This window comes from Meleagris gallopavo, chromosome 13 (genome assembly GCF_905368555.1).
Source record: "Meleagris gallopavo chromosome 13, MGAL_WU_HG_1.1, whole genome shotgun sequence".
NCBI lineage: Eukaryota > Metazoa > Chordata > Aves > Galliformes > Phasianidae > Meleagris > Meleagris gallopavo.
In genome coordinates this window covers 11282516-11303778 of record NC_139416.1, presented here as the reverse complement: position 1 = coordinate 11303778, position 21263 = coordinate 11282516, and the positions used below count along the sequence as shown (strand labels likewise).

The 21263-nt window shown below is 36.6% G+C and overlaps 2 long non-coding RNA genes across 2 annotated transcripts in view; one reads left to right on the top strand and one right to left on the bottom strand.

Annotated features, from left to right (window-relative positions):
• The window catches only part of LOC146543494 (uncharacterized), a 77010-nt gene that overhangs the window by 16315 nt on the left and 39432 nt on the right, over nucleotides 1–21263 (bottom strand). The window contains exons 2-3 of the long non-coding RNA XR_014886080.1: nucleotides 15139–15191; nucleotides 13915–14096 (exon numbers count right to left, since the gene is read on the bottom strand). This is a non-coding gene — a long non-coding RNA (uncharacterized LOC146543494). The remainder of the gene's footprint in view (nucleotides 1–13914; nucleotides 14097–15138; nucleotides 15192–21263) is intronic.
• LOC146543495 (uncharacterized) lies at nucleotides 4674–9377 on the top strand. Its single transcript, XR_014886083.1, has 3 exons — nucleotides 4674–4749; nucleotides 7701–7933; nucleotides 9257–9377. It is a non-coding gene; the product is annotated as an uncharacterized LOC146543495 (long non-coding RNA).

Sequence of the window (21263 nt, the reverse complement as noted above, 5' to 3'; positions counted from 1 at the left end):
ATATGAGAACACTAATAATTGTCTCGTGTAATTTTTCTTGCTCTTCATAAGCACTTCAACATTTCAGATCAAAAGCAGACCCTAATGAAGAATGCAAATTTCACACCTGTGAGAAAAAAAAGCCAAGTATTAACAGATTAAAAATGTGGGGGAAGTTCTTCAAAAGCTGTGGTTTGCTACTTTAAAGACAGCCCTATCTCTATACACAAATGGATATACACTAAAAAAATATCCATGAGAAAAGTCAGTTTCTAGAAGGCTTTTTAAAGCTGTAGGAGGACATTCATAATAGCTTAATGCAGTGGCCAAGATAGATCAATGTATGTCATTTAGTAATTTAATTCCGTAGATTAAAATGTTACTCATCTATTAATATTAAAGAAAATAGAACAGTTTTAAAATAAATATAATTTGTTTTGGTGGGTGGTTGGTTTGTTGTTTTTGCTGTTATTCAAGTCAAGAAAAATGAACAAAAATGTAAAAGAAAATGCCAATACACTATAATGATATTTTCACATTTAAATATTCTATTATTCACTCTTCTCTTCCACATACAGCATAAATACAAAAAATTGTGTCAGTGAATTTTACTTGAATAGATTTATTAAATTACATAGATAACAGCTAATGTCTTTTTGGTGGGAAATGACTGGTACATGCACGACCAGATCAGATCCTTTAATCAAACAGAAAACGTCAGAGACTGTTCCAGCTAAGGATTAATTGTGCCAACGTAAGTCAGACAAAATATATTTTGGCATTGCTTCTGACAGATGAACATAAAACAAACATTAGGGATCAGCTTGCAGCTAACAATATGCAAAATTAAAGAATATAAAAATTTTAAAGTTTTATGGGAGCTCTGATTAGCTTTTGTTCTGAAAGCTGCAAAGAACAGACTTTGCTGTTAATCTTGTTACATTTCCACTTAGCAAACAGAAACAAGAATCCTTAAAAACCCTGCTATTCAAACAAGATAATAGATACTGAATGAACGTTATGTACTAGTGGGCTATGCAAAAAAAAAAAAAAGAAAAAAGAAAAAAAAGCTTTTTTTATTGAACAGAATAAAAAAAAAAAAGCTCAAATTATCTCTGAGGTCATGTATGACTATAAGCTGATTATATAAAGAATAAGGCCTATACATTTTTCATTTGAAGGTTAAATTCTCAATTAATTTTTCAGCGTGTTGCCATCTCCGCTGAGCGCAGTTGCTAATTGCAATAAAACAATAGCTTTCACTGTTTGAATTTATGTGTTGAATTCAAGACACTGTCAGAGATCTAATAGGCTCATGAGTACTAAAGCCTAGATAACAATTATTGCATAAAGTCAAAAAGCAAATGTCAATCTGAATTTTCAGGTACTTAAAATATTCACAGTTTAAACAAAGCAAACTTGTTATCCTTGATTATTTTTATCCCATGTTTTTCAGACTCAGTGACTTAGTGTTTTGGTTTTTTTTTTATGTAAGCAGAAGACTTCAGCAGCTGACATCCTGTATGCTCTTCAGTAATATGCACAAAGAACATTCAAAACGTGTATATCAACAAATATGCATGTGGAAATATGTTGAAGTTGAGTATCTGAGCCTTGTATACAAATAACATGTTCAATTATCCTTAAAATGTGAATTAACTAGCATCCAACTGATCAAGAGTATTTCAGAATATACTTCACTTTGAATTGTAAAGAGTGAGTATAGCCCTTAATGACTGTATAAAAGAAACTGGATTATATGTATAATCTCGCTTGGCAATCCACTCCCCTCAGTGCCTCAAAAGAATGCTTACACGATAGCTACCTATTCCACCTTTCATGTTCAGCCAACAGGATTCCAAATTGTTAGTAATGTCATTCTCACTCCCACTCATCTTCTTGAAAACACTATGAAAATTATTTGAAACTGAGAATAAAGTTAAGAAGATGTGCAAGTTTCACTTACGTTCACATCAGAACCAAGAACTTACTTGAAGTTTCACAATGAGCAAATGTAGACATATAAATTTATGTATTAAAAACGCACAAATGCAGTTTTCAAACTTGTAAAATCACCCATTCTCATAGAAAAGTAACACTGCCATCATACATTTTAATACTTAAGATTTTATATAACACACCTGTGATCAACTGTTATTTATCTCAGAAATTTTATGTGAGTAGACAAAGTAGAGAAATTAAAGTACAGAATGACCTGTCTTATGGCTGATCAAAATGCCTGAGCAAGGATGTACACACTCTCTCTTAAGCTGCATTTCATCGATGTAGCCCAGTCCTACCACACTTCTGAGTAGCAAGGAGACACAAAAATTACAGAAGGAAAAACAAGAACAGATGCTAGCACTGGGCTGTTAATTACTCCAGACTCCCTTTAATTCCATTACATCTTTATACAGGTACACCAAGATAAACCACAGTTTCATTATGTTTAGATAACATGGATCAAATTCCACTACTAACTCCCAGTGTTAATGAGAAGAGACATTCAAGCTTTGCTTATTTTTGAAGTTGACATCCTTATTATTTACTTATACTCTGTTTACTCAATAGAGTGGTGAGCCAAAAAAAAAAAAAAATCACAAATACAAAAGGGTTTAGATGTGAAAAATCTAGGAGCTAAGACTTATGTCCACAGGTAGGTTCTAATTTTGGATTTTGCATCACCTCAAGAGAGAGCGTGCTTTTACAATCTGCTTGCTTCCCTCTATAGCAATGGAAAGGCTCCTCTGCATCAGGCCATTAATCCTGTAACCCTTAAAATATTTCTTTGTTTAAAACTATGAAGAAAGACCTTCACTCAAGCACAGTTGCAATCAATGGAGAAAACATTAATCACTTGAGAAGTGGTGTTTAGAGACATGAAATTGAAATGACTCACAATATGAAAAATGCAATTATTTTTAAGGGCTTTGTTTTGTTAACATTCACTCACTCACTCAGCTTTTTGCTTCTGTGTTCTTCGGGGGGAGAAGTGTCTGCCCGTTGTTTTGGTGCTCAGTTCATGATCTTCCCATGGCTGAGCTGCCTTCCCACTCAGGCCTCATGCTAGGCAACGCAGGAAGCACCGCAGTTCTGACATCACGACAGCAATCATTTTCCAACCACTACCTGCAGTTCTGCACTTCACTTCAATGCCACACTCAAGCCCAAATCTTCTCTGGCATGACAGAATGATTATCTGCCCTTCTATGGTTTGTCTGTTTGAAAAAGCTCCTGTGGTAGGCCTCAGAAAGCAGACAAATTCAACCCTGTGAAAAGTAATGAATTTATTTACTAAATATTTATGACCTATTAGCTTTGAAAAGCTTGTTTATCTAACGGGTGATTCCACAAAACTCTAATTGGTATGCAGAGTAACACTTGAGTGAACCATTTCACTGGCACTATTTGGGGAAAAATGAAAAGCCAGAAATGATTTCAGCATGTCCTCCTCCCCCGGAAAGGGTATCAGGACTGGGTGGAAAATGAAGAGGCACACACTGACTTTCCAAATGCTTGACCAGCCTGCTGCAAGCGACATCAGCTTCAAGGTTATGAGAGCTGTGAAAATGCCACCTCCCTGACAGACATATTTGTAAACCATTTTCAGAAATTCAACAAATTCTTGAAAACAGTTCTACTGATGTAAGTCACAGAGCAAGCTTTATGCAGTGAGGGATCAATTCTCTTGAATAAAATATTGTTTTGTGTTCCTGTAAGTCATTTAACTGGTTGGCAAATTAGTCCAAGAAATGAGTTGTTCTCCAGTGCTGAAATATCAGGTTCTAATCAGAAAGGAGAAAGTTAGTTTTCTGTTATGACAATGTCTTTGACTGCAAGAGAAGATTAAGAGCTGAGCTTTCCTTTCAAGCAGTAACAAGGCTCTGGGTTCTTTTCCAGGTAGCAGAAGATTTCCCTGAGATTCTTCACATAAGAGAGGATTTCAATTGTCAGAACCTATCCCTTTTTAAAACAAAGGGAGTCTTGCCATGAAAACAAAGAGCAAGCATCCACAGGTGGGCCTTACAGCAAAGTGCATCTCAGTAACTTTTTCAGGAACAGTACCATTAATTTCTTTGAGACACACTGTGTGAAAAATAAAATCTGTTTGTGTTAAAGGATTATGGTCTATTTCCTAATAAAGAAAAATAGCCCTATCAGAAGAAATAGCTGAATTGCAAATACAGATTGAGCAAATGATGCCCTCAGCTGGATGTACTAAAGCTGCTATACAGCAGAGCAGTAACAAATTAAAAATATGACCACTTCGTCTACAGGCGGCTGCATGTAGGCATCTCTCATTGGACATCTAAGCTTTCAAAAGAATGCTAATCCATCACAGAGCTGTAGAAATTTCTCATATGAAGAAATAAATAAAACCGGCCACAAAACAGACTTCCACCTTCTTGGTTTGTACAAGGAAATGAATGGGAAACTGTCACATCTGTACAACCTTCCACTTGCCTTTTTGTGCTTGAAGAACATCATTAAAGACCATGTCCTTTTCCTTGGTAGTTCTTAACATAACCATTAATTTCAACATATTTTGATCTTGCTCCAGTGTCAAACTTTGTTTTCCTTGAGATACAAGAGACAGGAGCACTTCACCTACCAGAGAGCAGTGATATGAGATTGTGAAACCAGAAGTGAAAGCACGAACATGAAAAAACTACCTGTAATCACACTGCAGCAGTGTTCAGTAACATGGTGCTTTTTGAATCTCCTAAAAAACTTCATTTAAAGGTTTTGAGGAAATCAGTTTCTCTGCAGGTAAAGTTTGCCTACCTAAAGAACTCATGTTCTATATAGAAGATACATTTGAATGAGAATGGAAAGATAGGTAATGATTTGCTAACTCTATTTCTAGCAGTGCTTGTATTTGCCCTCTACTACAAAATGAAAGCTGAATCCTATAGACCTTTCTCATATCGATCTTGTCTGTAGAATTTGCCTAATGATTCAAACTTCAGTGTGATGATCCAAAACTTTCAGAACTAAATATGCATAATTTAGTAGCATAGAAATTTGACAGCAAACCCCAAAAACAGAGCACCTGTTCTGCCATAGCTTTTTTAAACTGATGTTTTTGGATTCCATTGATTTCAATATAGACTTATTTTCCTCAGCAAATTCATATATGCATGCATTCATATGATGTTTTTTGCTGTAGAGATCAAAGGAGTCTTTGCAAAATAATGTACATATTTGTCTTTTTTCTCTGTTTTTTTTTTTTTCCTCACTCCTGCTCTTTCTATTCCCATGCTAAATATATCCTTGGGATCCTGTTGCTGTACTGCAGAATCCTTCCTTTTATTCAACAGGCTGATATGCAGAACTCAAAACTTTTTCATTCTTTACCCATAAGAGCTTACGAAGGATTTATAAATGACCGTGTGACATTGCTGCAAACCTGCACTTCCTGATTTCATTTACATATCAAGAAGTCCCACATGCTGAGGAACATCACAGCTAACTAGAGGTCAACTGCAGTCACTGAACTAAAAGTTTATATTTTCTTAATTGTTTTCAAATGACATTTAGCAGAAGTAATTTGTTTGCCTGTTTTTGTCTCATTAGCCACATGTGTAATTTCAATTAAGTTAATTAACCAAGTTCCACCAAACAGGCAATCTCAGTTATTTATTCCTTGCAATCTTTCCTTTTCTTCTGTCAAGTCAAACCAAGCTTTTGTTTAGAGCCAGTTTGTTGGTGATGGAGGAGGAACTTTAGGTGGTAACTTTTCTTTATTATATAATTAAACACCTTGATTTGATAAAGTCTGGTGATGCCAGCGCAATGTAGCAGTTACCAAATAAGAAATGCAATTGAGAAGAAGGAAAAGTTGTGGAGTGTAAATAGAACAAGTCCACAGGCTACAAAATGATGCAAGGGGATCACCCGTGAGAGAAAATTTGATCAAGGTGTGCCTCACTGTGTGAAGGATGCTGTTCCTTAGATAAGCTGTAAACTAAAGTTTAGCAAGACATTTGGTTTACATGCAGTGTGGAATTTGCAGCACAAAATATTTCAGCTCAGACTTAAGAATGTTTCATTTCCACATTTCTCTCCATAATAGATAGTATCTAGCACATAGCTGTGTTGTCCTCTGGATTTGCTAACCAAAGTCTAGCTTTACAAGAAACACTATACATGAGAATAAATCAACCGGTATCTTTTGTCTACAAGTTCTTAATCTCAACCAAAAACTGGAAATAAACATCTCACTGCTTCCTGTAGAGCTGTGCCAAGCTCACTGTTACTTTGATATGCAACTTTTATTTGCATATACACAATAGGAAACATGCATAGTAAATAGTATTAAAGTATCTACTCATTAGCTAAGTAATTTAGAGATTTTTTCAGACTAATGCTTAATATAATTGGGCTTTGTTATATATTTTATCAAAGCAACATTTGAGAGGGATTTGGACAGAAAATAAGGGTTTTTTTCTATATTGAATGGACAGCAGCAGTTTATTTATTACGAAGTCATACTTTCACGCTGGAAATTTTAAGTCAGATTGGACAACAATCAGAGCGCACAACAATTAGTCTAAAACACAGGCCCTATCCCTCAACCAACTGAAGATGCTAAAGAACCAAAATATTTCAACAACTGTTCACTGAGTATATTTTACATTCATTTCTGTACAACTTTGCAAGGAGTTTTACTCAAATATAGCTAAACCAAATTTTACATTTGCACAACAATATTAAAGCGAAGAGGCATTTGTATCTTTGGCATCTTTCTCTCCCTACCTCTTTGTATCTGTACAACTCTCAATTCTACTTTAATTTTAGTTGCATGGAGCCAACTTCCAGTTGCCATTTTCACAGTAGCCATAGTATAAATAGCAAGCCAGTATTCCACTATTTTCTCATGCAGTTTTCATTAATCTCTGACTTGGACAACTTCCATTGAAGACTGTGTTTATTTGAGAGCTAGATCGCTTCACAAAATAATAACAAAAATACTTTGCACCTGAATTTTTTTCAAAAAATTAATTTCATTTCTAAAATTTCCTAATGAAAGCTTATCAGGATGTGTGTGACCATGCTTGGAAAAACAAGCTTAAGAATGCTTTGAGTGGTTCAGATACTCAGGAACATGGAAATTGTAAGGAAAGTTTAAAAACTTTGATGAAGGGTTAAGGGCTACTTTGAAAACTGGTATTCTTCTGCATGCATTCCCATTATGCTGCATCTTAACAGAAGAGGATATTACCGGATAATCCTTTATATGGGACCAATTCCAAATTTACAATATCAAGTAACTCAGGTTGGTGCAAAACTGTAGCCTCAGGGATTATCTCTAAAGATTTGATTGAAGTTCATATTTCTAGAGAAACTTCTTAGCGCGACAATCTGAGAATAAAATATAAGCCAGCCTTATTTTTTAACATCTCTCACCTTGACTTTTTCCATGCTCCGAATAGTCTTACAGTGAATGGTCTACAAAGCAGGAATAGCAACCTTTACGAGTTTCCTAATTTTACTAATCCTCTGTTACAGTCCAAAAAACTGAGAGTGCTTGATTTGATGCCAGTGTGTCTTTGTTGAGCTTTCTCAAGCACCATGTACTGTAGCATATTACTGGAATACCAAGACATTTGTTAAAAAGCAAATTCCAGGATTTTTCCACTGTCTACTATTAAAACAGCATTCTAGGTTGTTTTTTTTGTGTTTGTTTTTGCACACCCTTCCCCTCTTCTGTGTTTCAGTGCACTGAGATGTGACTACATGACTGCTGTGGCTATGATATCCTACAATGAATTAGTGCATTATACTGCACTTCCATAAATGCAGGCCAGCCATTTAATAAACAAATAATATGCCAGCACGTTCTATAGTGGAATTACATATTGCATCAACAAAAAATTAAGTATAATAAAAAACAAGGAAAGAAACAGTCTAAGACTTCCAACTACGAAATGCTGAAAGGAGCAAGCAAGCAGTAAGTATAGGAATAGAAACAGTGAGATCTATATATGTACCTGTGTCAAAACAGGTTATTATAGCTTAAAGGATATATTATAACATGTTTACTTTCTCTTTTATTTTATTAGTAATGAATAATAAGCAAAGTATGAAACCAGTAAGTACCCACATTATTCTCTCCTGAAAACATACCCAAAATTAGATCATTTTTTCTTTCAAGGTTTTCCTAACCTAGACTGTAAATCTTTACAATTTTAAGTATAAGGGGACAGTTATTCTTTGTCTCACGCTGACTCAGGAATGGTGAAGTCACTGCTGTGTCAGATCCTAGATGGTCTTCACTGCCTACATGCTAACAGGGCGTTACAAAGGAATTTGTCTGTTATTTAATATGATGCCTTCGCAAGATGGCCAAAGGTCTTGTTACAGTGCTGGACAAGAACTCTGCTTCTGCCAACCAACAGGGAGGAAAGGGGCTTGGGGAAAGAGGGGAATAAGCAGTGACACAGAAGTATGCTTTCCTGGCCTCTTCCTTTCAAAACACTTCTAACAGATTCACACTGCTAATATATTTTTATAACTCCTCTTAACACAGATAAACCTGCTCACATAACCTCAATGATGTCAGAGCTCTGCAATCACTAATGAAAAATAAATTGATTGGCATTTATCAAATTGTCTGAAATCTGCATATGAATAGCACTTAAAGAATATCTTTCCCAAACCCGCGTCACTAAACTCTTATCCCTTTTCTCCCCTAGATGCAGAACGTTAATTATAGACTCTAATATAAATACCCCAAGCAGAGACACTCTTCAAGAAGCCTCAGCTTTTTTGATTCATTCAATATTCCTTTCAGTTAGAAACCTTTCAGTGGAACACTTCATATCATAGGAATTTTAATTATTCTAATTATGAATTTTATTTCAATTGAATGGCAGCTGAGCAAAGTGCGTTTGAGTTAATAGTTACACCCATTAGTTGTTAAAGATTACCAATAAGGCTTAAAACTTTCCCATTCACTACTTTTCCTACTCTAAACTTTTGGAAAAGATGCTAAAAGATTGTAACAATGTCAAGTAAAAGCATCCTCAAAATATACACAAAAGTAGTCATTTTCAGTGGTATCATTATGTAGAAGTATCACACTACTCATCAACAGCATTTTAAGAGCTCATTGAAATAATAAAGTGGCTACAGTAATTTCCATTAGAAGGTTTATAAATAATATCTGCTGTTTGGTACATTAAGAGAGCACAACTGTGTAATAATTGAAATGTCAGCATATGTTCCTTGTGAAAGTTTCTCCTTCTGAAAGCAGGCATCTGTCTTACCGCAGGAAGAATGTACCATTTCCATCTCCTTCTGCCTCCGTGTTTGAACTGAGGACCAAAATGCTGCTCACTACTCATATTCAATTGTCCCTCCAAATGAAAGAAAGCCATATGCAAGAAATACAGTAAGTTTCCTAACATTGTTTCTGTAAGCACCGTGTCTTAAAGAAAAAATACACACACATACATTGCTTATTTTTGTTATTTTTCTCATTTTGGATCAAGTGAAACCCAATAAGAGACAGGAACAGATGTGGAAAAGTTAACTTATTAAACTGTTGAAGACTGATAAAACTAAGCTGCTCCAGCAGTACAAGAAGAAATCATGAAGTACCTATTCTATTATGTCATGTTATAAAAGAGGCTTTAATTATGTAGAAATGTATACTTATGATGAGTTTCCGTTATATAATGAGATCTTTTCTTTGGAAGCTGACATTCTGGGCAAGAATAAGAGTGTTTTAGTACTGCTGGTGTCTCTAGTTATTTTACTGATAAATGTTATCTTAATATTAGCAGATCTTCCTTCAGAGCCCCTTGGATAGAGCATAAAATCTTACTGTTTGCGCAACTTAGGCAATAATTGTTTTCTGTCAGAGATCCAAAACTTTAGTTCAGGATGTAGACAAAGAAGAACGGTGTGCTGAAACGTTCCATTGTAAATCTGTGACACCAGGAAGGAAAAAAGTTTAATCTCATAAATTAGGCATACACTGCTGTTCTAGTACCAGCCCTTCAATAGTTGACCAGAGTCCTTCTGCATATAGATAACTGGTGGAAATGTTTACAGTAAACATACATCAACCTTCAACCTCCTTGCTTCTCCTAGTTTGCCTGACTCACACAAAGTACTGCATACTATGCTTTATTACCAGTGAGTTTGTGGGTGTCTGATATTGACCCCCTTCTTCCCAAACCAAATCTCTCAGGTTCTGATTTATCAGAGGATACATCGAAGAAAGGCAGCAGAATATCTGACTGTGAAATACTGTACGATTGAACTATTCTCAGTCTCTGATACACTGTGCATCTAAGCGCACTGTAGTTACTGAAAGCTGATGAGTTCGGTTATTTGTTTTGTTTTTAATATGCCAAAATTAAGTTCTCTATAGTTTTCTGATATCTAATCTAACCCCATCTATTTGTGAGGGGAAACAAATAAGTAAAGGAATGAGGATTCAACGTTTAATACAGTGCACTGCCATGGGATGAGATCTGTTAAGTCAGTTTCTACAGCCAAAATTTGTCAAACAGTTAAGAATAAGATTTTAAGTGGCTGGTGTCCCAACCAAAATTTCATAATACTTCAAGGTAAACTTCTACAGCAGTATAATACACAGATCACACAGGTAAATATGTTTCCCTGTCTTCTCTGCCAATATTGTACCTGCATATCACAGACATGCTGTCTGAATGTGATTCAGAACATGAAAGGTGGCAACAAAAGAATTTCTCTTAGCCCAGTATTTTGTTTTGAGAAAAGTCTCTGAATTCTGGTATATCAGTTCTATCAAGAAGACAAAAATTTGATTTAAGTTACCCTTATGCACGTTTCCTCAGTGTGAATTTCCAATTAACATAAATTTACTATTGTTACTAATGAAAATGGTCAGAAATTGATCTTTCCTACCTAGGAAAGATCCCAATACACAATAGAAAATTGGAGGAAGGAGCGAGGATACAGATTTTGGCAGAAAATTGCTGGTTTAATGACAGACAGAAATAATTAGTAAACAAAACCATATCCGAGCTTGTTCCTTGATGCTAAGCATTAGGAAGCATTGAGTTTGTGCTGCATCACCACCTCAGAATTGAGATGACAAAAGACTGTCTTACAGATGCCTGCACAAACATTTTACACATCTTCCACCATCCTTCATCATACATTTAATTGTCTTTCAAGGCTTCCTGCAAGACTGCAAGGAATCACAGTGCCAGTGCTCTCACACAGAAAGAACTTCAAGGTTCAACAGACCTTGGACCAGGCAGAAAGGTTGATACTGCAAAAAATACCATCCCTGCAATGATAAGTCCTCAGAACTGAGTTTTATATCATCTGATCCATTTGTTCAGATGTACCTAAAAAGTGAAATTTCCTGATTCCCATCAACACTTTGCTGAAGCAAGGGTCTGCATAAAGCATATCCATGCAAACTCAAAGGTTGGATATTAAGAGGAAGTTTTTCACACAGAGGGTGGTGATGCTCTGGAACAGATTGCCCAAGGAGGTTTTGGGTGCCCCATCCCTGGAGGCATTCAAGGCCAGGCTGGATGTGGCTCTGGGCAGCCTGGTCTGGGGTTGGCAATCCCGTACATAGCAGGGGGTTGGAACTAGATGATCATTGTGATCCTTTTTGACACAGGCCATTCTACATGCAAACAAACAAACAAAGGATTACAAAAGAGAACTATACCCAAATTGGAACAAATTTTAATTAGTCTGATAGCTCTGTATGAAAAACAACTACAATGTTAGGGCTGTCAATGAAACTATTCTCCAGTGTTTTAAGAAATTACAGTATTTTTTCATCCTCTCAACTAATTAGGATGGTTAGGAATAGGAAATACAGCTGTTTTCTTGACACCTTTAAGTTCAGCTACTACTGAACTCCATTTTGTTGAACTCTTTCCATGCTTGTAGCAATGGCAACAGACTTCAAACACAGAAAAACACCCACTTTAATTAACTTTTACTCCTTTCCAGGGGGTGTTAAAGGAAAACCAAGAGCTATTACAGAGACAAAGTGAATGAGCCTTCCAGGCAGCAAAGGCTATTACATTCAATTGTTTGGCAACACTTCTATTCAAGACTAACAATTTCAGAGACTTATGTTCTTAATAGAGCAGACTAAAACTCTTCTGATGAACAGTTTTCCATCAGAAACCGCTGATTTTCTGGATCAAAACATTCTATGGGAATGTGTTTATTCCACTAAAACTTTTGATGAAAACCAGGCAGCCTAGCTGGAGGGCTGGCAGCTCAGCTTGGAAGGCAGCCTGCCACAGTCAAGCTGGCAGGGAGGCAGGCAGACTGCTGCCCTGTGAGTCCCCAGCCCAGTTGGCTTGTCCCCTCCTCTGATGGGTCAGGCAGATTATGCGCTATAATGATATTTATTATGAAAGCAGTAAACGCTTAGAAGATTGAAACAGGATATTTCAACCTTATCAAAAGTAAATATGCAAGCACTGTTAACATAAAAATCTGTCCCATTTTTACAGGAAAAAAAATTTTACAATTCTCGCATAAAGAATATTTACGGTTTTGCTCCAATTGAAAATTATACAAAGCAAGCCAAACACCAGAATATTTGCATGAAGGAGCTCCAGGTTTGGACCACATTGCTACACACAACAACTCCACGCTAATGGAAAAGACATAAAAAGCTATGGCATTTCTGCAGTAATTACCAGAGTTTGAAAAGACAGTTACTATATTACTTTTCCAATAACATAAAGAACTTTTTAGGTTGGTAAAACTTAAGGACTTAGGAAGAGTTTTTGCTCTTTACTTGCTCATTCTAAAGTGATAAACTGAAAATAAATAAATAAATAATCTCCATAGCTACTATGGATTGCACTGGTAGGACTCAAAAACCACATGTTCAGACCAGCCAGTCACCATCACTTTTTTCTCTAACAGCCCCCATGCGTACTCGGACTGTTTATTCACATGACAAGGAATGCGTGTCTAGCAACCAAACACAGCATCCACTGTCACAACTCACACAAACACTATGAACCATCTGACAAATGAATTTCACACACTGTTTTTTGAGGAGTTACATTCGTTGTGTCTGATTGTGCATCCCATAAAGCAGCATGGAAAACTGTGTTTTGAACATGTGACATGCACATCTAGGATACAGAGACAACGTGCCAAAGAGAAACACCTCCATGGCCTGCTAAAATGATAGATATCACCATCTTTAACTTAATGATATTTCTTATTTAGTCATAACAGAAAGAGGAAATTTATATACCCCAAAATCTTGACCACACATAAAACTACAATAATTATTAACTTAATTCCCAAAAACCCTACAGAATTTTTTCCTAGAATAACTACATTTAAAAGTTCCAGTGACAAAATATATCTTCTCTGTTACTTAATATTTTTTCTTCATTTATTTTTTACTGTGCTGAGCCACATACCGTTCTGGGGCATTCTTTTGCATGAGATCTATTTCAGCTTTATTATGTTGTACAGGCAAGAGCCATGAATAAACTGAACGGATCCAAGAAGATACAAGGACATGCAACCCAAGATACACTGCACCACTGATCTGTCAGAGATATCTTCTACCAATTTGATACTACCATTACAATCATCTCTACAAGCATTAAGCAGCGGTAGCAGAAGCATGCATTCAGAGAATTAAAAGCTGACTCTGAAACGGCAGTAACCTGTTCTTGCCTCACATATGCTAGAAGTTGAATGCTTTTCCTTTCTTAGAAAACCCTTGATTCTACAATATTCAAAAATCAATGCTATGTTCACAATGTTTAAAAATAACTTTGCACTTACCACATCTAGCATTTTTAGTCCTTGTATCGCAAGCACTATATATAGTGTGCACAAACGTTGGAAAGTTAAGGTGACACAAGCATAACACACACAGGACATATAGATTAGGGAGTATTTATAGACTGCAAAAAGAAATACCTTGCCAATACTGCTTGATCTACAAGACAAGGACAAAACTGACTCTTCTTTTCCTGCATACCACATACACAGAATCACAGAAGCATAAGGGTTGGAAGTGACCTTTGGAGATCCTCCAGTCCAACCCTCTGGTAAAGTAGGTCTCATGGAGTAGGTTGCATGGGAAGGAGACAGCAAACAACCTGTTGTGATAAGAGCACTTGGTATAAGAACAAGCTTGATGTAGAGATTGCCACCAATTTGCATTGCATCCAAACACAAAAAGGCAAAAACTCTAAGTTTCAGAGTACATATGGTTCACAAAAGATGAATTACTGTGAAGACAGCAAACAAGCAATTTCTATTTTCCCAAATAAATCACCATTACAAAGGAAAATCACTGAAGGATGGAGGGTGATGGAGGCCCAGGCTGCTGCCCAAATACATGCAGCAATGGACTATGAGGTTGCCATCCAAGGGGTTGTGATACCAGCTAGAAATGACAGTGACATCACTGACCTTCGCTGTATAAATTCAGACACTGGCAGAGACCAGCGTGGACTCATGCCTGGACTCCAGTTAAGCATAGCTGCAAGACTTGGAATGCTGAATGAGGACTAGGTTGGGTTGTGCTGTGGGGTTGCCGGGAGCACTTCTTGTTACCCATCCAACAACATTACATGTGTTTCTCCAAACCTGCCTGGTTCAGGCAGATGAGCCGGCACAGTGTCCGTTCACAGCAGCAGAGGTGAGTGGTATGGGGACACGGCCCTGGGGCAGACACTGGGGAGCAGGGACTGGGTCATCACTGCAGTCCTTCCAATGTCCACTGCTGCCATCACTCCCTCTTTTATCTCTACCGTACCCAAAATTTATCAGAAAACTAGATATATTGCTTACATGGTGGCTCTGCCATGTATCGTTGCATTAGACTTACATAGCAAGGTTTGGGTAACAGGGGAGTGTAGAGATCACAGAAGAGTGGCACAAAGTACTATAGGCTGACCACAGCCCCCATTCCCTGTTCCCCTGCACCACTTAGGGGGAGAAGTAAAAAGAGAGTGCATGGGAGGGAAGTGTCTGTTATGTGCTCTGAGTTCTCACACTGCTCTAGCCTGTTGGCAATAGGGAGGTTCATGAGTTTCCTTGCCTATGCAAGAGTGTTTTGTCATAGACAGTAATGGATGAGTGATGTCCCCATCCTTATCTAAGTACATGAGCTTTCTTTTCCCCATATTTTCTTACCTTTATCTTTTGAGTAGAGGAAGTGCGAGTCAGGTATGGTGGAGCTGAGCTACCTATTGGTGTAGAACCATCAGTCACTCAATAGGAAGAACTGAAGTAGCAAAGAGAAAATACTTACTCCAAATTACTAACAGTGCATTAAGTATTGGTGATAGACACGGAATAGTCACAAAGTGCAACTTAAAACCCTATTAAACTGCAACAGAAAGAACTTCTAATTTAGGTATTTTAAACATGCAAGTAAAAAGGTAAATACTTCTCCTATGTAGCACTTTTCTCTGAGTCAATATTGAGTGAAACTTCTTATCACAACTCTAAATCTTTTAATAAAGTCAACTCTAGAGTTGATCACAGTCAGACTTGTGGAACCTTAAGAATAAATGTTATGAACATTTCAAATATCAAGAGATATCATGAAACTGAGTTAGTATTGATTTTACTTCACTTTGTTAACCTTGATTTTTCCAATGAGAACTAATGTACAGTGTTATTGTACATCACCGAACAGCTTCCACCAAATCCACTTCACTGTTTTCAGTCTGCAGGACAGGGCAGTGGGATGTTTCAGGCACTCTCCCTTGCCACCCAGGCAGACAGATACTGCTCTGCAGTCATAGACAATGAAGGACAGATTCACATCAGCTGAGGAGCTCAGATGATGCTCATACTCCTCCCTATGGCTGCCCTGCCCATGCAGACAAAGAATAAGTTTCCTGCTCAGGAACCATAACCCCAACCAACCCCAACCAAGTAGTTCTGCCAAACCAAGTAAAATGCATTCTATTGCTAACACATGCTTTGTACATAAATTTGTACATCTCAAATCTTTATTTAGCACAGATGTATGATATGACGATGGTGTGCCTCTCTCTGGTGGTCAGATATGGCAGATATAGTGTTTTTACCAAGAAACACAAGTGCAAATCCTCATTTCTTCATCCATATCAATAAAGTCATGTCATTTGGGATGTTTTGTGACAACAGAAAGCAGAATTTACCCAGAAGTACTGTATGGGGCTGCTAAATCACGGCCTGAACCTTTGATTGATCACCTGAGGTGAGCAATGAGTCAGCCCCGGGAGCACAGGTGAAGGCAATTCACCTGTGCTGCAGGAAGGGGTGGAGCCTGGCTGCACCTCTCCTAGACCCACTTAAGAGCTGACTGCCAGTGGGGAAGGATCTCTCTAAAGATCTGCTCCATCAGGAGTTTATCTCGTGAGCCCAGGACAGGGTGAGTGACTTTCTCTCATTTCTTCAATATAAATTATATTAGCCAAGCTCACGGATGGACGTGCATGCGCGCACACACACACCCACCCATCTGTATATCCATTGATTATACAGGTACTTACTTCAAAACCTGTTTAGCTGTTAAGCTTTTTTCCTTCCTTCCTCAAGCTTAGAAGTCTGTGCTTTTCCAACAAGTTTCCAAGCATAAGTAGAATCACAGTTCATTTTGGTTTAGAAAAAAAAAGAAAAAAAGAAGTGATAACTGCTAGAGTTACCTGAAAGATTACATCAGGTTTTTTGGAAGTATTACTTCTACTGTGGTTCACTACTAGTTAAAGTGCTACAGAGCATTTAACTGTTGGGCATGACATGAAGGTAACAAATTCAATCAGATTTACCACCAGCAAGGCAGTGCCAGTTATCTGAACTGAGACAATGGAGTTCTGTGATTAGAATTTTATTGATTAAGCTGCATAGGGTGCTCTTGTGGGTTTCTGTCTTTTCTTAATCCAATACAAGTTTTAGTGGCTCATTACTGCCAATTGGGAAAGACTTCAACAATTTATTGAATGCTCATGATGAACAATACAAACTCTTAGGAAGTGCAGTATTAATTAGATATCAGATTCTAAGTAAACTCAGATAATGGATAAACAAGTACAAGTAGTTTTTGTACTTGTACTCAAGTTTTCCATGAATTTCCTTCATGAAAGGTGAATTTGGTAGTCTTGGGACAACATTCACAGCAGTGACTCAGTTGATAACCCCCAGGTTTTTCTGGCACAGCAGTTTTTCTGATTTTAAGTGGATTGCTTTTCCTCACGTAGGTCAAGATGTATTTACTTATATATAAAATACTTTAAAATGACTTTAAAGCATTTTTTTCTTTTACTTTCACTTGAACAGCAATTATTGATACCTCTTCTATTTTGTCTCTATGATTTCGTTTTGTTTATTTGTTTGGTGTTTTTTTTGAAGGACATGAATGCAAAAAGCAGATACACTTATGACTATGTACATAAATATACAAAGATGCTAATTAAGTAGCAGAAACATTAAGATCTTGTATGGTTTTGCTGGTCTCATAACCAGCACTTAAAGCATGTAGGTTAACAGACCATAACAGACATGAAGTGCATTACATACGGAGAAGACATTCAGTGCTCACTATTCTGGCTCCTAACACCTACAAATGCCTCTCTCACAGAATTATTTTACTTACTCATCCACTATAGTACATCTTTGGCGTATCAGACTGGATGTTATTATCCCATAATGTACAGTAATAAAGAATTAACCAGAGCAAAATCTTTTTTTCCTCTCACCCAAACACCTGTTGCTTCCCCTACATCTATCTACTCCATGACCTTTAAGAAGTCTCATTTAACAGAACTGCTTAGGCACTTTGATAAACCATTTTTCCACAGGGGAAAAAAATTTAAAAAAAAAAATCAATTTTGGAAAAAGAAACTATCACAAAAATGTATTTATGGACACCACTTTTATCTGTAAAATTCTTCAGGCTCAAAGGGAATTTCTAGTAAAAAGTCAAAGCTGAAAATAGCCAGCAACCCAGCAGTTAGGTTATGATATCACCGTGCTTCCCAGCAGGAATGAGAATCAGCATGCCTAACATTTGAAATGTATGTCTCAATCCATGGGCTTATTGACTTTCTGCAGCTTTTGCTATCTGCTTTTTCACTGATAGACAAATAAAATTAAAGGCTTATTTTTTCTTGATGTAGAATAAAAGCAATTTAGAACATAGTGGAAATCTTGCTTTCCAGCCACTTAGTTTTCACTGAATTAGATGCTGACAGAATGGCGCAAATATTATTCATTATGTATGTATATTTTTTAATATTATCTTTTTCTATGTAAAAACAGAAGTAAATTCATTCACCTCTCTACCGAGGTAGGACTACTTGAAAAATTATTTTAAAATTTCACCCAAAAACAATGTCATTTTTTTTCTTACAGCATACGTCCATGCCAAACTATGCATGTGTATTTATATATGTGTAACCTACACACAGACACTGCCAAATTCTGACTGGAAAAAAAATAAATAAAAGGTCCACAAACTCTGATAAGTAGCACAAATAAGGCTAAAGAAGAAATACATGTGCATGAAGGTTGTTTGCAAAATCAAACCCATGTATTGTTCTGTGGTAAAGAGCTTCTTCCCTTTGTACATCATCCTCTGAATATTAGTGACAAGCAATATAAAGTTTTCTGGCTATGTTAAAGGCTTTCTTGAAAGCAGACCACAACTTATAGCAACACTAAGCATAGTTTTATTGTGTATATGGAGTGCAAATGCAAATGGGGATCTTTCTAATGTCACATTTCAGTTTGTAGCACCATCTCATGAATCTGCTATATAATACAAACACTGCGTGTAAATGAAAACGAGGCAGGGAAGCTCATAAATCTATTATGTGTTCTATCATGAAACCAGCTATCAGCATTAGTAAAATCCCCAGAAGCACAGCTACTGAAATATATTTATTATCAAATACCAATATCTGTTCTATAATTTAACACTGAAGCTAGTTTTCTAATGGTGAACCTCATTTTTAATTGTTGCCTCTTCCACCACATCTTTCTCTAAAGGGACATCTATTTTTCTAGCATCATGTGCCACATCACAAAGAGAATGAACTCTGCTGTCCTGCTGAGAAAAAAAAAAAAAAAAAGATTTAAATATCCTCAAAGATATCCCTTAAATGTTAAAACCTCTGAATTGCCTGTAAAACCATATTTCACATAAACATCATCATGAACAAGGAAAATCCTTTTGATACATGCACCAAGTCTCCAAGGAAAACACAGAAGCTAATGTGGAGAATGTACAGTCAGGAACTGTAAAGAGTAGGTATTAAACTGACCTCAAACTGAAGGCAATGGAGAAAGACTGCTTACTTTTTTGATCCTTCCTAGGTTTTCACTATTGTTTTTTCTTTTCTTTAAAGCAACAACTTTTTTTTTAATTATTATTATTATTTTAATCTGTGCATTTAGCAGAAAACTCAAAAGGTACAACAGAGAATCTCTTAACATTGCCTATAGAACATCCAAGCTTTAGCTACAGAGGCAGTTGTCCATACATATCCTTCCCATTCCATCGAACTTGTCCTAAAAGGTTCAGTACAGGCTTTAAATAGCAAAAGTCATATCATCCTCCATTTTTAGCTCTAAAATTTTCCACTGCTCCCTGGCTACTTCCTCCCTAATCAGTATCCTGTGCCAAACTGGTGATCCAATTTATAAATTCTATGATACATGAAAAAAAGCTTACTGTTAAGTCAGTGTCAGATATGCATTTCTACAGAGTTTTATATTAAGAAAGAAAAGTTTTCATCCTTTGAACTTCAATCAATATACTCTCCATACACCTTGAGTAAATTTCTGTCTTGGCTCAATTTGTCAAACAATTTTATATGACAATGGCTTCACTCTTATCATTTCTTTCTCTAGAGTTTCATCTCATTGTCTGCATGCAGACAAGTATCTTATGGGACTCAGAGTGCTCAACCTAACAAGGATTCTGGAGTTTTACAAAAAATGAAAGAAGCAGCACCATTACAAACATAACCAAAGAAACAAACACCACAGAGTTATTAAGGAGAACGAAAAGGAAAAGGTAACTTAAAAACAACTCAGTCTTTAGTCTGTTTAACAGACACAATGCTATCATCAGAATGGAAACAGATTTTATTAAGTAATGACCAAATGATAAAAATAATATTATTATCAAGCTCATTACTTAAACAGGATATTATAATTGGTATGAAAAGTCAAGCACAGCCTGATTCTGCAATCTTCCTAGACCTTCAATAACCTCCTCTCCTTTAAATTCATCTCATAGGCTCATATTAGCCTCCAATTGCCTGACTATCCTACAGTTTTCTCCACGGCACTTTGTCCATACGCTGAAGGTAAAAATGTGATCTCATTTAAGTCACTAGGATTAGAGGCAATGAAGCATATCTAGAACTTATTTTTCAACAAAATATATTTTAAAAAGACTATTTTCCTCAAAGAGAAACAACTTCTGCAATACAATTGTTCCAGATTTAGGTGTGCCTAACTTAAGGACACAGCAGCAGTGATAAAGGTTTGTCATTCCCTCTTGCAGTTTGCTATTATGCGCAGCTTTGCACAAACATTAACTATAAGTAAGAATTATAAGGAAGATCCAGATAATATTCTCCTCATTTCAAACAGCGCGCTGTCTCTAATATCTCTTAGATTCCATAAATTTATCTAATAATGAACTTGCCAGTGAGCCCACCTGCAAATCCCAGAAGGCTACACACCACAATATCCTTATTTTCTTTTTGTTCTGCTAGACACCTTCATAAGCATATGCTGACAGAAAATGATTTCTAGAACCATTAAATGATGGGTACATCACTCTCCATAAGATCTTGCAAGAAGCTCCAGATTTCTGCAAAGGACATAATTAGATCCTGCTAGACTTGTGTTGAGAGAACACAGCAATAGAAATCATCAGAATACAGATACCCCCTATAAGAAAAACTTGCTTTGAATTAGATAGATGACTATGTTATCATTATCTCCTGCACTAGAAAGACACACAAAAACCACGCATGTTAGAAGAAAAATTTTTTTTTTATTTTACAAGGCTAGGTTATGCACACTGACATTTAATAAGCACAAAGCAAACTGATGAACAACTGAATAATTAAAATGGACCAGCATTCATTGCCTAACAAAAATTGTAAGATCGTTGGATATGCTTGAATTTCAGCTATTGCAGATTCCTTGATCACCCCAGTGTTGACCGGTCATCTGACACAGGCAACTGCTCAGTGACATGTTAGGGTGTTTTTTTTTCCAGAGAATTATACTGTGGGTTACTAAGATCT